Source organism: Ranitomeya variabilis, chromosome 2, assembly GCF_051348905.1.
Source record: "Ranitomeya variabilis isolate aRanVar5 chromosome 2, aRanVar5.hap1, whole genome shotgun sequence".
In the NCBI taxonomy this organism is placed as follows: domain Eukaryota; kingdom Metazoa; phylum Chordata; class Amphibia; order Anura; family Dendrobatidae; genus Ranitomeya; species Ranitomeya variabilis.
In genome coordinates this window covers 1063495187-1063512827 of record NC_135233.1, presented here as the reverse complement: position 1 = coordinate 1063512827, position 17641 = coordinate 1063495187, and positions in this window count along the sequence as shown.

The following is a 17641-nucleotide window of genomic DNA, read 5'->3' as shown; positions in this document are numbered from 1 at the left end:
ACCCTAACCCTAGCCCCAACCCTAACCCTAACCCTAGCCCCAACCCTAACCCCAACCCTAGCCCCAACCCTAACCCTAGCCCCAACCCTAACCTTAACCCTAGCCTTAACCCTAACCCTAGCCCCAACCATAACCCTAGCCCCAACCCTAGCCCCAACTCTAACCCTACCCCAACCCTAACCCTAACCCTAATGGGAAAATAGAAATAAATACATTTTTTAAAATTTTATTATTTTTCCCTAATTAAGGGGGTGATGAAGGGGGGTTTGATTTACTATTTATAGCGGGTCTTTTAGCAGATTTTTGTGATTGGCAGCTGTCACACACTAAAAGACGCTTTTTATTGCAAAAAAAAGTTTTGCATCTTCGCATTTTGAGGGCTATAATTTTTCCATATTTTGGTCCACAGAGTCATGTGAGGTCTTGCTTTTTTGTGGGACGAGTTGACGCTTTTATTGGTAACATTTTCGGGCATGTGACATATGTTGATTGATTTTGATTTTGATTTTTGTGAGGCAGAATGACCAAAAACCAGCTAATCATGAATTTATTTTTTTTGGGGGGGCATTTATACCGTTCCACGTTTGGTAAAATTGATAAAGCAGTTTTATTCTTCGGGATAGTACGATTACAGCGATACCTCATTTATATCTTTTTTATGCTTTGGCGCTTTTATACGATAAAAACTATTTTATAGAAAAAATAATTATTTTTGCATCGCTTTATTCTGAGGACTATAACTTTTTTATTTTTTCGCTGGTGATGATGTATGGTGGGTCGTTTTTTGTGAGACAAGATGACGTTTTCAGCGGTACCATGGTTATTTATATCCGTATTTTTGATCGCGTGTTATTCCACTTTTTGTTCGGAGGCATGATAATAAAGAGTTGTTTTTTGCCTCTTTTTTTTACGGTGATCACTGAAGGGGTTAACTAGTCAGACAGTTTTATAGGTCGGGTTGTTACGGACGCGACGATACTAAATATGTGTACTTTTATTGTTTTGGGGTTTTTTTAGATAAAGAAATGTATTTATGGGAATAATATATATATATTTTTTTCTTTATTTAGGAATTATTATTTTTTTTTACATATGTGAATATATCTTTTTTTACTTTATAACATTGCCCCAGGGGGGGCATCATGTTATAGGGTCAGATCGCTGATCTGACATTTTGCAGTGCACTGTGTCAGATCAGCGATCTGACAGGCACTGAAGGGACGCTTGCTCTGAGCAGGCACTTGCAAACCACCTCCCTACAGGACAAAGAAGCAGCCCCGCGGCCGTATTGGATCTGGGGCCTGCAGGGAGGAGGAGGTAGGAGACCCTCGGAGCAACGCGATCACATCGCGTTACTCCGAGGGTCTCAGGGAAGCACGCAGGGAGCCCCCTGCCTGCGTGATGCTTCCCTATGCCGAAGGAACACTGTGATCATGTTTGATCGCAGTGTGCCGGGGGTTAATGTGTCAGGAGCGGTCCGTGACCGATCCTGGCACATAGTGTCGGATGTCAGCTGCAATAATCAGCTAACACCCCGACGCGATCGGCCACGCTCCCCCTGTGAGCGCGGCCGATGGCATATGACGTACTATCCCGTCACTGGGAATTAAGTCCCAGGTCACCACAACGGGATAGTATGTCCAATGGGATTAAGGGGTTAAATGCATGTATTTGTGGCTATAAATCATGTTTGCAATTGGTTTTCATTAAAAATTTTGCACCATTTGCTTTATATAGCTTCTGACGTGCAATTATTACTATTATTATTATTACTAGAATGTGGCCCGATTCTAATGCATCGGGTATTCTAGAATATGCATGTCCTTGTAGTATATGGACAATGATGATTCCACAATTCGCGGCAGACTGTGTCCGTCGCTGATTGGTCGAGGCAACCTTTATGACATCATCATCGCCATGGCAACCATTATGACATCTACGTCGATACTGTGCCCGTCACTGATTGGTCGAGGCCTGGGGGCCTCGACCAATCAGAGACGCGGGATTTCCATTATGACATCATCGTCGCCATGCTGTGCCCGTCGCTGATTGGTCGAGGCCTGGCGGCCTCGACCAATCAGAGACACGGAATTTCCAGGACAGACAGACAGACAGACAGAAAAACCCTTAGACAATTATATATATAGATTATTATAATACATTTTTATAGCACCATTTATTACATGGCGCTTTACATGTGAAAAGAGGACAAATATAGACAAATACAATAAACATGAGCAAAAAACAAGGCGCACACAAGTATAGAAGGAGAGAGGGCCCTGCCCGCGAGGGGATGGGTGAGGATACACTAGGAGAGGGTAGAGCTGGTTGTGCGGCGGTTCAGTAGGTTGAGGATCACTGCAGGCTGTAGGCTTGTCGGAAGAGGTGGGTCTTCACGATCTTTTTGAAGGTTTCCGTTGTAGGCGAGAGTCTGATGTGTTGGGGTAGAGAGTTCCAGAGTATGGGGGAAGCACGGGAGAAGTCTTGGATGCGGTTGTGGAAAGTAGAGATGCTGTAACATCTGGACGCTGCGGATTGAACGCTCCAGCTGTGCGCAGCATTCAATCTGCAGCTAATCCGGATGTAATCCTGACCGTGGACACACACCCTTACTCTATTGGTACTGCTCCCTTGGGGGCAGATGGCAACGGCCTGTGATGTAGTGTGGTGGACGGGATGAACAAGTGAGCAGGAGAGACCATTATAGTTACCGACAGAGAGTTTCTTACTGAGGTAGAAGCTGAAAAGGCTTAACAGATAACTGACAGCTGACTGGACGGTATTCACATTTGTGTTTGACACTGTTAATATAGACAGTTATGCATGGCAGTACTTTACATTTTCTCTTCAATACAATCTCACAATCATTCAGTTCTATATTAGCAGATTCCTCCTGCGCTACTTCCAGCTGCAGCATCGCTCCCTTGTGGCAAGAAATAGTATGCCTTCTCTTCATCTTCACACTAGGCTAGCACCTGGCAATGCACCCCTGTATCATGGCGACCAATCTCAGACTACCGGTAGCTCTGCTCCACCAATTGTGCCCATCGCCGCTCATGGAAATCTCACGCATGTGCGCCGCTCATTCCAGCAGCGTCATGGGTGTACGCTTCCTGGCTTCAGAGGTGCGAACTGCACATGACTGGAAGCCATCTTCTAAACTTAAGATGGGAAGCCTACTCCAGGCTTCAGAGACACAGTGATGATGCTGGAATGACTGGCGTGTGCTCTAGATTTGCTGGAAAGAGGGCTGACTAGCCTGGGGAACTAAGGGAACTAACGCCCCATCGACTAGTCAAAGCCCTCATTAGCATAGGGATCAGACATTCTGAATGTTTTTATACCTTGTTTTCACTCAATAACATCATACAGGACTGGTTAGGGAGGGAATTGGCTCATACATAGGGTTGAAGGGCATGGGGGACCTGGCAGGCTCCTTCCTTGTGTACAGGCCCCAATGCTATATACTGATCCTTCTATGAGTACTGGTATCGGGCTACCATGTGATCACCGCTGTATGCTGCTGCTGCTGCTGTGTACACATTATTAATTAGTTTGCTGTCTCTGTGTGCAGAGTCCAGAAATCTGTATGAGATTATATGGATCCTCAATTTATGATTGCTATCGACCACCTGATGGAGATTTTAGACATTTGTAGCTTCACCAAGCTATGACTTGCCTTCTTTCAGGGGCGGATTACAATAGGGTCAATCTGGGCGGTAGCCCAGGGCCCAGTGGTTTGGGGGGGCCCTGGGATACCGCTCAGATTGCCCGCCGCCATCAGAGCATTACTGCCCTGACTGGCGTATGGGCCCGGTGGGCAGAGAGGGGGTCCGCATCAGGCCCCATCTCATCTGCTCACCAGGCCCTTACCGGCGCTGCGGCAGTTTCACCTATTGACATGCGGGCGCGCGCCCACACGTCAATAGTTATCAACAGCCGCCAGCCAATTGGAGGCTGGCAGCTGAAGTTGGCTGCAGGCGCAGCGCACACGTTGCCAGCGTCTGATGTCATTGTCAGTCGCCTGCGAGTGCGCGCTGCTGGAGGGAGCTTCGTCAAAGGAGCGTGGACTGGTGAGAACTTGTTTTTTTTTTGTTCTTTTTTGCGAACGGCAATCCGGGGGGCCCGGGCCAGAATGCTGGACACTGTCTGGGGGCAATATGCTGGACACACTGGGGCAGATTGCTGGACACACTGGGGGCAATGCTGGAGACACTGGGGCAGATTGCTGGACACACTGGGGGCAATATGCTGGAGTCAGACACTGGGCCAGAATGCTGGACACACTGGGGCAATATGCTGGACATACTGGGGCAGATTGCTGGACATACTGGGGCAGATTGCTAGACACACTGGGGTAATATGCTGAACACACTGGGGCAGATTGCTTGACACACTGGGGGCAATATGCTGGAGTCAGACACTGGGGCAGATTGCTGGACATACTGGGGCAGATTGCTGGACACACTGGGGGTAATATGCTGGACACTCTGGGGCAGATTGCTGGACACACTGGGGGCAATATTGGAGACACTGGGGCAGATTGCTGGACACACTGGGGGCAATGCTGGAGACACTGGGGCAGATTGCTGGACACACTGGGGGCAATATGCTGGAGTCAGACACTGGGGCAGATTGCTGGAGACACTGGGGGCAATATGCTGGACACACTGGGGCAGAATGCTGGACACACTGGGGGCAATAAGCTGGACACACTGGGAGCAGGATGCTGGACACATTGGGGGCAGGATGCTGGACACATTGGGGGCAGGATGCTGGACACATTGGGGGCAGAGATGCTGGACACATTGGGGGCAGGATGCTGGACACATTGGGGACAGAGATGCTGGACACATTGGGGGCAGAGATGCTGGACACATTGGGGGCAGAGATGCTGGACACATTGGGGGCAGAGATGCTGGACAGGACAAACTGGGGGCAATATACTGGAGTCACACTGGGGGCAGGACTGGAGACATGGGCAGAAAGTAGATACGGGGCATGATTGGAGACATGGGGCAGAATGAAAGACATGGGGCAGGTTTGGAGACAGATCGTGCAGGATCATGGGGCAGGATGGATACGATGGAGACTGATGGGGCAGGATGGGGAGATCATATGGGGCAGGATGGATACTCATGAGGGCAGGATGGGAGAACATATGGCTGGAGCAAGGAATGAGATACATGGGGCCAGGATGGGGAATATTATTATTACCATAGGGGCTAATTAAGGGATATTATTACTGCAGTGATGTATTTATTTTATTTGTTGAGGACACTGTTTTAAATGGGGGGGCGGTCCTGTTACTGTGTAGAGTGACACTATGTTGCCTCTTTTTCTTCATGTGGTGTAATGTAGAAGTTGGGAAAAAATTAAGTAATGTGTTCTGCAAGCGGAGCTCGAGATAACTGTGTTATTTCCTGCAGAGATGAGTCCTGGCTGGATGAAGTGATGGTGGTCTGTGCTGGATGAAAGATGAAGGACTTGACCTAGAGACGTCACTGGTGAGTCAGTGTTACCTATGCACTGACGCTATACACTGTATACTATATACTGAACTGAAGGGTAAATTGACTAGATCAATGGATGTTTGACAGGTTATAGTTTCACACAGCAACTATTTTTCTGGAATAATCTGGTTCAGGTATATGATGACCCCGTGGCATGACCCCGTCGCATGATCGGGGGGCCCACAGTGTCTGAACAGCCCGGGGCCCTGGCTACCCTTAATCCATCCCTGCCTTTTTTGGACACATTATATGAATAATGGAGAAGGACATCATGGCCGTAAGGATAGAAGGAACAAGGCGAAAAGGAAGACCAGCAACCCGATGGCTTTATACAATCAAGATAACGGCCGAGAAGACCCTGGTGGAGCTATCTAGGCTTCCACAAGATCGATCTTCCTACAGATCATTCATCCATCAAGTCACCATGGTTCCAGATCTTAAATAATAGAGAGAGGGTCCCCCTCTGAAGAAGCAACTATGTGAAATTACCAGGGCTGAAGTCCTGGTAATTATGATATGCATTTATGATTCAAAGTGTTTACTCCTGCCCGTTTTGCCTTAACCACTTGAGAAATATTGTTCCTAACAAGTTGTATGTAATGCCCTTTGCACCATATATTCATATTCTTATCCTTATGGAAGGAACAATTCCTTTAAGTATACACTAATCCTATCTGATCAGTATTTAACCATCTATTGTGTGTTATCGTTTGAGAGTGTCGTTATTACTTTTTATCTGCTTTCATTTGACCGTTGTTCCATCTGATTCCACTAGCTGGTGCTATTGTGCAATGGATTATTGCTGGATTATTTATTCCACATTTATTTGTATATTTTGGCTGTAATGGTTCATAAAGACTATGCACAATTTTTCCATTCGGACTTATACTTACATTAATGCTTTATGATATTATTTATTAAGCACTTTATAAATACCGTCGTCTCATGTCTATTTACCAGTGACAACATTTTGCAGTATATCCCGTTTTATTCTGTTTTTATGTCTTGTTTGTTATTTGAATACATGTGCAACAAAAACTGTCTATTTTAAATACGACATTTATCTTACTATTATTTTTCATGGGAGTACTCCTTTTTCGGCTTAAGGGTTCCTTACAGTTAGAGCAGTCAGACTGTGGATTGCCGACCACAAGAGCATACCTCCCAACCGTCCGGGATCCCGCGGGACTGTCCTGATTTTGACAGTCAGCCCCGGGATCCCGGACGGGACATTATTTGTCCCGCACTACGTGCCTAGGGCGGGGACAATGCAGGGGGCGGCACCTGAGTAACTTAGGTTTGTGGCTGTTTTTTTTTTTTTTTTTTAATAAAAGCTGGGTCTCCTCCCGACCGACCCCATGCCCCCCCCGCCCCCTGTGCGGCGCTGCCACGCTGAGGGAGAGAGCCAGCAGCAATCAAGATGAAAGGTCAGCGACTCACTACCTCCTGTGTGTGCACGGAGCTCCGGCTTCTCCTGCTCTTATCTGCTATCCCGGCAGAGAAGGAGAGATGGGGGAGGTGCCGGGACAGTGCAGAGATGTGAGCAGGAGAAACTGAAGAGCTGCACATGGACAGATCAGCCGCCCCTGCACCACAGAGCAGATTGTGTGTGTGATGTGTGTGATGCTGCATGTGTGTGTGTGTGTGTGATGCTGCATGTGTGTGTGTGTGTGTGATGCTGCATGTGTGTGTGATGCATGTGTGTGATGCTGCATGTGTGTGTGTGATGCTGCATGTGTGTGTGTGTGTGTGTGATGCTGCATGTGTGTGTGTGTGTGAGATGCTGCATGTGTGTCATGTGTGTATGAGGTATCTGGTGTGCATGTGATGGCTGCGTGTGTGTGATGGCTGCGTGTGTGTGTGTGTGATGGCTGGGTGTGTGTGTGTGATGGCTGCGTGTGTGTGTGATGGCTGCGTGTGTGTGTGATGGCTGTGTGTGTGTGTGTGTGATGGCTGCGTGTGTGTGTGATGGCTGCGTGTGTGTATGTGATGGCTGCGTGTGTGATGCATTTTTGTCAAAGCTGCATGTGTTTGTGAGCTGCGTTTTTGATGCTGCGTGTGTGTGTGATTCTGCGTGTGTGTGTGTGATGCTGCATGCGTGTGAGCTGCATGTGTGTGAGCTGCGTGCGTGTGAGCTGCGTGCGTGTGTGAGCTGTGAGCTGTGTGTGTGCTGCGTGTGTGTGAGCTGTGTGCGTGTGTGTGAGCTGCGTGCCTGTGTGTGAGCTGCGTGCCTGTATGTCATTATACAGTATGGAGAACTGTGGCCATTATACAGTATGGAGCATCATGTGCAGCCAGTATACAGTATGGAGCATCATGTGCAGCCAGTATACAGTATGGAGCATCATGTGCAGCCAGTATACAGTATGGAGCATCATGGGCAGTCATTATACAGTATGGAGCATCATGTGCAGCCAGTATACAGTATGGAGCATCATGTGCAGTCATTATACAGTATGGAGCATCATGTGCGGCCATTATACAGTATGGAGCATCATGTGCGGTCATTATACAGTATGGAGCATCATGTGCAGCCATTATACAGTATGGAGCATCATGTGCAGTCATTATACAGTATGGAGCATCATGTGCAGCCATTATACAGTATGGAGCATCATGTGCAGTCATTATACAGTATGGAGCATCATGTGCAGCCAGTATACAGTATTGAGCATCATGTGGGGTCATTATACAGTATGGAGCATCATGTGCAGTCATTATACAGTATGGAGCATCATGTGCAGCCAGTATACAGTATTGAACATCATGTGGGGTCATTATACAGTATGGAGCATCATGTGCGGTCATTATACAGTATGGAGCATCATGTGCAGTCATTATACAGTATGAAGCATCATGTGTGGTCATTATACAGTATGGAGCACTGTGTGGCCATATTTTTTTGTTTATAATTATTGTATATGAAACAGTGTGATCGGCAGTGCTAAATGGGTGTGGTTGGGACGTGGATATGGGTGTGACTAATTATGAATGGGTGTGGTCAGAGGCGTGGCCTAAAATTTGCCCCTCTTACCCGTCTTCAAAAGTTGGGAGGTATGCAAGAGGCAGTAATGGCCGACACTATACCAGCTGGACGATTATCGCGATACACATAACATTGTAGGTTATAGATAATTTAGTGACAAAATGCACAATTGGTGGAGGAAGATCGAAAACTGTGGACCTAGGTCTTATTTCAAACTATTTAACTATATATAGGAAGTGGGGGTGCAGAAAAATGGCAGCAGCTGTCCTGGACTGATGAGTCAAAATGTGAAATATTTGGCTGTAACAGAAGGCAGTTTGGTCACCAAAGGGTTGGAGAGCAGCACAATAATGAGTTGAAAGTTCTTGGGCTGTATTTCAGCAAATGGAGGTAGGGATTTGGTCAAAATTAATTTGTATCCTCAATGCTAAGAAATCCAGACAGACACTTCTCCATCATGTAATGCCATCAGGGAGGCATCTAGACAACAGCCCCAAACATCCGGCCAAAGTCATTAACAACCTTACTTTAGTGAAAGTGATAATACGGCCCCTACAGAGCCCTGACTGCAACATTATCGACTCTGCATGAGATCACATGAAGAAACAGAAGAATTTGCACAAGCGACATTTCTCATTTGTTCATACACTTTGCTTTTTGCTAATTGATTAAAATAAACTATTATTAATGCTTTAGTTTTCGATATCCTTACTTTGCTTTTTTTCCCAACCCTGCCAACACTGTACTTTTATCAATTTCTGCCTTTTATAATCCCTATTAATTGACCTTTACGCTGCTCCGTGCTTTTGGGCAGGGTACAATATTATGGACAGTATTAATCATTGTTCACTATGTATTGATGCTAATGCTGTAGCAAATTGTACTTTTGGTGTTTGCTGCCCTACAATGTCCGTTTGTAATATCTTCATGTAGGCTGCCAATTATATACAGGGTGGGCCACGTATGTGGATACACCTAAATAAAATGGGAATGCTTGGTGATATCAACTTCTTGTTTGTGGCACATTAGTATAAGTGAGGGGGGAACTTTTCAAGATGGGTAGTGACCATGGTGGCCATTTTGAAGTCGGCCACTTTGGATCCAACTTTATTTTTTCCAATGGGAAGAGGGTCGTGTGACACATCAAACTTATTGAGAATTTTACAAGACAAACCATGGTGCACTTGGATTTAATGTAACTTTATTCTCTCATGAGATATTTACAAGTTTCTCTTTGTTTACAGCCATTGACATGTTGCAGAGTTTAACAAGTGAGGAGCGGATAGAAATTGTGTTGATGTCTGGTGAACGCAGTACCCGGGTCATTGCGATAGATAGATAGATAGATAGATAGATAGATAGATAGATAGATAGATAGATAGATAAATGATAGAAGATAGTAGATAGATAGTAGATAGATAATAGATAGATAGATAGATAGATAGATAGATAGATAGATAGATAGATAGATAGATAGATAAAAAAACGGAACAGCACTTGTAATGAATGGGCGCAGAGCCTGCCAGCAATTAATCCATATACTTGCCAATAATCAAAAAAGAAAAAATAGAAAGCAGCACTCCAAAGTTTTCAAAGTAAGGTGGACTTTATTGGGTCCACATGGCGTGGCGATGTTTCTGCTTCAAAAGTCTTTGGGTACTGTCACACAGTGGCACTTTGATCGCTATGACGGTACGATTCGTGACGTTCTAGCGATATCGTTACGATATCGCAGTGTCTGACACGCAGCAGCGATCAGGGACCCTGCTGAGAATCGTACGTCTTAGCAGATCGTTTGGAACTTTCTTTCGTCGCTGGATCTCCCGCTGTCATCGCTGGATCGTTGTGTGTGACAGCGATCCAGCGATGCGTTCGCTTGTAACCAGGGTAAACATCGGGTTACTAAGCGCAGGGCCGCGCTTAGTAACCCGATGTTTACCGTGGTTACCAGCGTAAAAGTTAAAAAAAACAAACCGTACATACTCACATTCCGGTGTCTGTCCCCCGGCGTTCTGCTTCTCTGCACTGTGAGCGCCTGCCAGCCGGAAAGCGAGCACAGCGGTGACGTCACCGCTGTGCTTTCCGGCTGGCACAGACACAGTGGAGAGAAGCAGAACGCCGGGGGACAGACACCGGAATGTGAGTATGTACTGTTTGGTTTTTTTTACTTTTACGCTGGTAACCACGGTAAACATCGGGTTACTAAGTGCGGCCCTGCGCTTAGTAACCCGATGTTTACCCTGGTTACCCGGGGACTTCGGCATCGTTGGTCGCTGGAGATCGGTCTGTGTGACAGCTCCCCAGCGACCACACAACCACTTACCAACGATCACGGCCAGGTCGTATCGCTGGTCGTGATCGTTGGTAAATCGTTTAGTGTGACAGTACCCTTTCTCAAGCCTTTGAAGCCGAAACGTCGCCACGCCATGTGGACCCAATAAAGTCCACCTTACTTTGAAAACTTTGGAGTGCTGCTTTCCATTGTTTCTTTTTAGATAGATAGATAGATAGATAGATAGATAGATAGATAGATAGATAGATACAGGTGCATCTCACAAAATTAGAATATCATCAAAAACTTAATATATTTCAGTTCTTCAATACAAAAAGTGACACTCATATTATATAGAGTCATTACACACAGAGTGATCTATTTCAATTGTTTGTTTATTTCTAAAAAAAATATAAATCACATTGGCGTTAAACTCCAAATCCTTTTGCAAAAAGCCGCTGGCAACCTGGCAGATAAAGTGTGCAACTCTGCCTGAAATACCACTTCTGCAAACAAATACTAAATTAGGCTGCTGCCCTAATAACACAATTCAATGGGACTGTGGTCCCAAAATAGTCCAGGGGATGGCACTTACTTCTGAGTGCCCGGAGATGTGATTGTCCAAATTGTCTGTTGGTCTATGCAGCGCTCCAGAGTCCTGGTCGTTGCAGTACTATTGCTCTGCCACTAAGGGGGGTGATGGTACGTCTGATTGCACTAAAGGAGTTCACCTGACCAGGTAACACACACCCACAATACACTTCACACTCCGGCCACCAGGGGGGGTGGTTCTATCTATTAGGCCACTCCTCACACTTTGGTAAAACTGGGGGTTGGACAGGAAGTTAGGGAGAAAGTAGCTGGGAAGAGCTCAAGAGAGGATCTGCCAGGGGTGGGATCCTGGCAGAGCCCTAGAACAACAGACAGAGCGTTACGGAGCCGTGCCTGTGCCTTACAGCGGCAGACTCCTAAGAAAGGACAAGAAGCGAGGTTTATTGTGAAGGAGTGAGAAACGGGAATACAGCAAAGAGGAGATAGGACCAGAAGGAGTCGTGCTGTAAGATCGAGGCAACATCCTTCTGAGGCGCAAAGTCGGTGGCCGGAATGCCGAGAAAGTAAGAGACTCTAAGCATTACTTCAAACCACGACAGGACAGCCAATTATAGGTTAAACTTAAACACCTAAGCAGACAACGGAGGCAGCTGTGGGAGAGGGGCGACTCTAGGGTCCCGGACGAACTCCAGGCCTACCCCGTCATATGGGTGCGTCCTAACCATATCATCTGGGGGACGGAGAGAGAGAACATCAGAGACAGACACAACAGTTGTGAGGACTATCCCGGGGTGCTCAGCAGAGAAGGACTACAACACACAGGCGCTAGAAGGTAGACACTGATTCCCACCTGTTCAGGGAACTCCGGATGTGCCTTTGGACCGGCCGGTCTCAGCCAGCCCTGTTAACAGTGCTCTGGATTGAGTATCTCGAAACCTTCAGTAAAGAGGTAAAGAGACTGCAACCCCGTGTCCTCGTTATTCATCGCGACCTGCACCACACATCATCACTCTCAACTTTCATTGGACGCCCCTCAGCAGGGTCACGGACCGGGTCTAGCCAGCGTGACAATCCCAGAACCGAGACAGAGAGGCCCGGTACCGGGTACCCCTCGGCCCTGCGACAGTGAGGGCGCTCCAACTTGGCGTCATGAACAGGATTTACTTAAGCCTGAAGAATCAGGTCATGTGTGCCTTGGAACTGTGATTTATTGTGCTTGGACTGTGACTTATTGCCAAAACTGTGCATTGCTATTGCCGCCAAGAGTTCCCGCCACAATTCGCCATCACTGCGCACGGAGGGAGGAGCCTTAGCTTTGTGGGCGGAACCGGTCAAAAGGAGCGCGGAACGAGAAAGCGCGGTAAAGTGCCAACCCCGAAAGAGGAACCCCGACTTCCAGCAGGTTAGTAGGAGGAAGGGACGGCCATGTCTGAGTCGGGAGGAGCGGAGGCGGCGGTCGCAGCCGTGGACACAGAGGCAGCTCCGGTCCCTGCAGCGGATGTAGCTGCGGCCCTAATACCACCACCGGTTGCCGCAGAGCCCGCTGCCCCCATCAGCCAGTCGGAGACTGCTGCCACCACAACGGCCATAATGCCCTCCTCTATGCCGTACCTGCCCGGAGCGGCCTGGCTCCCGCGATACTCCGGGGAGTCGCATACATTAACTGACTTTAAAGAAGGGATCTGCAGCCTGCTCGAGTTCTACCCCTTGACAGAACCTCAGAAGGTTCATATGATAACAAACCAGCTCTTTGGGGCAGCTTTGAGAGAAGTGAAGTCCTGGCCCGCCGCGGATAAGGGAACTGCACAGCAGGTTTTTGCAAAGCTTAAAGCCACCTTCGATACCCGTACTGCTACAGAAATTAAATTGACTTTCTATGGATGCAAACAGAGACCGCAGGATAGCTTACGGGACTATGCCCTTAATCTCCAGGAGGCGCTGCGGGCCATTAAGCAGAGTGACCCCGGCAGCATGCAAGATGAGGATAAACTCCTGAAAGAGCAGTTCATTGAGGGGCTCCTGTGCAGTCACCAAAGGGGCCAATTGCACTTCCTGGCCATGCAAAATCCAGACCTGACTTTTGCGCAATTCAAGGATAAAGCCATCCAGGCGCTGCAGGAGCGACAGTCCAGCCGTGCGGGACCCCCAGGCATCAAGCCCTCACGTACCACCAGGAGGTGGCGCCAGATGCCCCAGTCGCCGCCGAGGCCGATGCCCAGAGCTTAGAGGACGACTCCCCCGCAGGACTCCGCCTCCAGATGCAGGAGCTGACCAAGAGCGTTGCTGCCCTAGCCCGGACTGTGCAGTCCCTACAGGAGGCCCCCAAGGAGAAGATCCAGCTGGCCTCCAGACCAGAGGATGTCCCCTGGATGCGACAGAGGAGGACTCTGCCGACCAGAGGCCGGGACGACGATCGCTTCCATCGGGACGGGCGACCTATCTGCCGCCGCTGTCACCAGGTGGGCCTCCTTGCAAGGTACTGTCCTTTAAATGAGCAACCCCTGGGGCAAAGGGCCAACCCCCAGGAGTAGGACGATCAGGCCCGCAGCATTGGAGAGCCAAATAGGTTGGAGGGCGACCAGTTCTTCCTGTTGTGATCGACGGTATCCCCATGAACGCTCTGCTGGACACCGGTTCTCAGGTGATGACTATGCCTTACGTGCTTTATAAACGGTATTGGGAGGACACCAATATTACTCGTGGCCCCGATGACGATTTCACCATAATAGCCAGTAATGGTCAGCCATTGCCACAAGTGGGGTATAAAGAGGTCACCATCAAAGTGGGGCGGGTGGAATTGAAGGCCCAAGGGATTGTAATTGTTGATATTGACCGCCGTGAATGTAATCCCATGATGACTATCGGTACCAATGTTATAGAAAATTGTCTTGCAGAAGTTATTGTCTTGTTACAACAGGTAGCAGAAACCGCTGGCTACAGTGAACAACGCGCCCTGCAAAAAGAAATCAGAGCTCTGATGCAGAGACAGCAGGTAGAGCTGACTGGTGGTGAAATTGGTCGTGTCACTGTGAGTGATTCAAACCCTATCGTGATACCCCCCAGGAGTGAGATGTTAATATGGTGTCGAGCAGCTATAGGCCTCAGGGGTAAGGACTACCAGGCCCTGGTAGAACCCGTATATTCAGACAATAGGCCTACTCTCCTAACAGCCAGGGGGGTGGTCGACGTCCGCCAGGGGAGGGTGCCAGTACGTGTCCTTAATTGTGGGGAGGAAGAGGTCCATCTCACCAAGTATGCCACGCTCGCCAAACTGTTCGCTGTCAATAATAGTGTGATACAGACACCTGGACCCTTGGTCCCGTCTAACCTGGCGGAGGACAACGGTTCTGCAGGGCACTCGAAAGATTGGTTTCGGGAATTGCATGTGGGCACTGACTCTACCCCATCCCACCAGAAACAGGGGGCCTACAGGGTGGTTCACGAGTACGAACGGGTATTTAGCAAACACCCCTTAGATTTTGGACAGGTGAAAGGGATCCAACATCATATCCCCACAGGAGATCATCGGCCCATAAAAGAGAGATACCGCCCTGTACCCCCAGCTCATTACCAGTGTGCCAAGGACATGTTGCGAGAAATGAAGGAGGCTGGGGTGGTGAGAGACAGTTGTAGACCCTGGGCAGCTCCATTAGTCCTTGTTAAAAAGAAAGATGGCACAATGAGGATGTGTGTTGATTACAGGCAGTTGAATCGCATTACACATAAGGATGCATACCCACTGCCCAGGATAGAGGAGTCTCTGGCTGCCTTAAAATCTTCTCACTACTTCTCTACCTTAGATCTCACCAGTGGGTACTGGCAGGTTCCCGTGGTGGAGGCGGTCAAAAAGAAGACGGCCTTCACGACACCGATGGGTCTCTGCGAATTCAACTACATGCCCTTCGGATTGTGCAATGCCCCGGGGACGTTCCAGAGGATGATGGAGTGCTGTCTGGGGCACAAGAACTTTGAAACCGTACTGCTGTATCTGGATGATGTCATTGTCTTCTCTAAGACCTACGAAGACCATCTGAAGCACCTGGCTGAGGTGTTTGAAGCCCTGTCCAACTTTGGCTTAAAGGTGAAACCGTCCAAATGCCATCTGCTGAAACCCAAAGTGCAGTACCTGGGCCATGTGGTGAGTGCTGAAGGAGTAGCTCCAGACCCCAACAAGGTTACGGTGATCCAGGACTAGCCGAAGCCCAGCAACCTCCATGAAGTCCGGCAGTTCCTCGGGCTGGTAGGCTATTACCCGAGGTTCATTAAGGACTTCACCAAGAAGGCCGCGCCATTGCAAGACCTGTTGGTGGGCCAATCAAAGAAGACCAAGCGGAAGAACACCCCGTTTGATTGGAACGAGGGGCTGGAAGGATCCTTCACTTGCTTGAAGTCTGCACTGACGGGAGAAGAGGTACTGGCCTACCCTGAATATGACCAACCGTTTGTGCTGTATACGGATGCCAGCAATGTAGGATTGGGGGCCGTGCTGTCCCAGGTCCAGAAAGGCAAGGAGAGGGTAATCGCTTACGCTAGCAGGAAGCTTCGTCCCACGGAAAGGAACCCTGACAACTACAGTTCCTTTAAGCTGGAATTCCTTGCCATCGACTGGGCAGTGACAGAGAGGTTCAAACACTACCTGGCCTCGGCGAAATTCACCGTCTTCACGGATAACAATCCGCTGACGCACTTGGATACAGCCAAACTCGGGGCCTTGGAACAGTGGTGGATGGCCCGGCTGTCCAACTACGACTTCACCATCAAGTACCGGGCAGGACGCAAGAATGCTAATGCCGATGCCTTGTCCCGGATGCCCAATTTGCCAGAAACGGGGGAGGACCCGGAGGCACTTGAAGAGGTAGAGCTGCCCGCGTTCCATCGCCCCAAAGCCACTCAGTACTCCCATCATGTGAAGAACAGGCACAAGAACCAACAGGATGCCACGCTGAATCCCCTGCCCCATCATGGATGGGCGGAGACCCAGGATGGTGACCCCGCGGTCCGTCGGGTGAAAGAGCTCTTGACGCAGGCAGGGTTGCATCCCGGCCCGGATGATCCACAGGAGACACAACAGCTGTGGAAGGGGAGAAGCAAACTGTTTATTCACGATGGTAAGCTGTGCCGGAGGAGCATTGACCCACGTACTCATTAATTGGTATGGCAGATAGTGGTGCCAAGGCGAGATGCGCCCATGGTTCTGGGAGCCTACCACGATGGAGCCGGACACTTCGGATGGAGGAAGCTGGATAGGCTACTCCGAGGGAGGTTCTATTGGATTGGCATGAAGAGAGCCATTGAGAAGTGGTATCGGGAGTGCGGTCCATGTAGCCTACGCAGGAAGGACCGTGACAGCCAACGGGCTCCCTTGCAGCCCATCATCACCAAACGGCCGCTCGAACTGGTCGCGCTGGATCATGTGAAGCTGACACCTAGCCGGTCAGGCTATATCTACGCTCTTACCATCGTAGATCACTACTCCAGATTTTTGGTGGTTGTACCTGTCAAGGATCTAATGGCCAGGACGGCCGCCAAGACCTTCCAGCAGTACTTTTGTAGGCCCCATGGGTACCCGGAGAAGGTACTGACCGATCAGGGACCAGCATTCGAAGCAGAGGTGTTCCAAGAGTTCTGCAATCTGTACGGGTGTAAGAAGATCGGAACCACACCGTACCATCCCCAAACCAACGGGATGTGTGAAAAGATGAACCAAGTGGTGATCGACTTACTGAAGACCTTGCCCGTAGAGGATCGGAACCTGTGGCCAACAAAGATGCCTGACTTGGTGGACATATACAATCACATCCCAGTGAATTCTACCAACTGCACTCCAGCGTACCTGATGCGAGGAAGATCTAGCAAGTTACCCGTTGATCTGGACATGGGGGTCCTAATCCCCGAAGATACCTCGCCGGATGCTGATTGGGATGCAGAAAGGCAGCGAAGGTACTGCAAAGTACAGGAATGCATGGAAAGAAGTCTCGCCCAGGCCAGACAGAAACAAGAAAGAGACTACAACCAGCACGCTCCTGCGATTCCCTTGTCACCCGGTGAGCAAGTACTCAAACGAAAGAGGAGGCTGCACAAACTCGATGACCAATGGGAAGCGGAACCGTATACCATCCTGCCATCCGATTTCGACAACACGAAGGTCTGTCTCATCAGCAAAGATGGAGGGGAAACCTCAACGGCAATATCCAGAGACCACCTTAAAGTATGCCCCGATAAGTTGAGAGAGAGGGAAACAGATCCAGGAACCTCCCCACCTGTAGAAGAGAAGATGATACACACTGTTCTTGGCGATTTTCCCCAGTCCTGGACTCA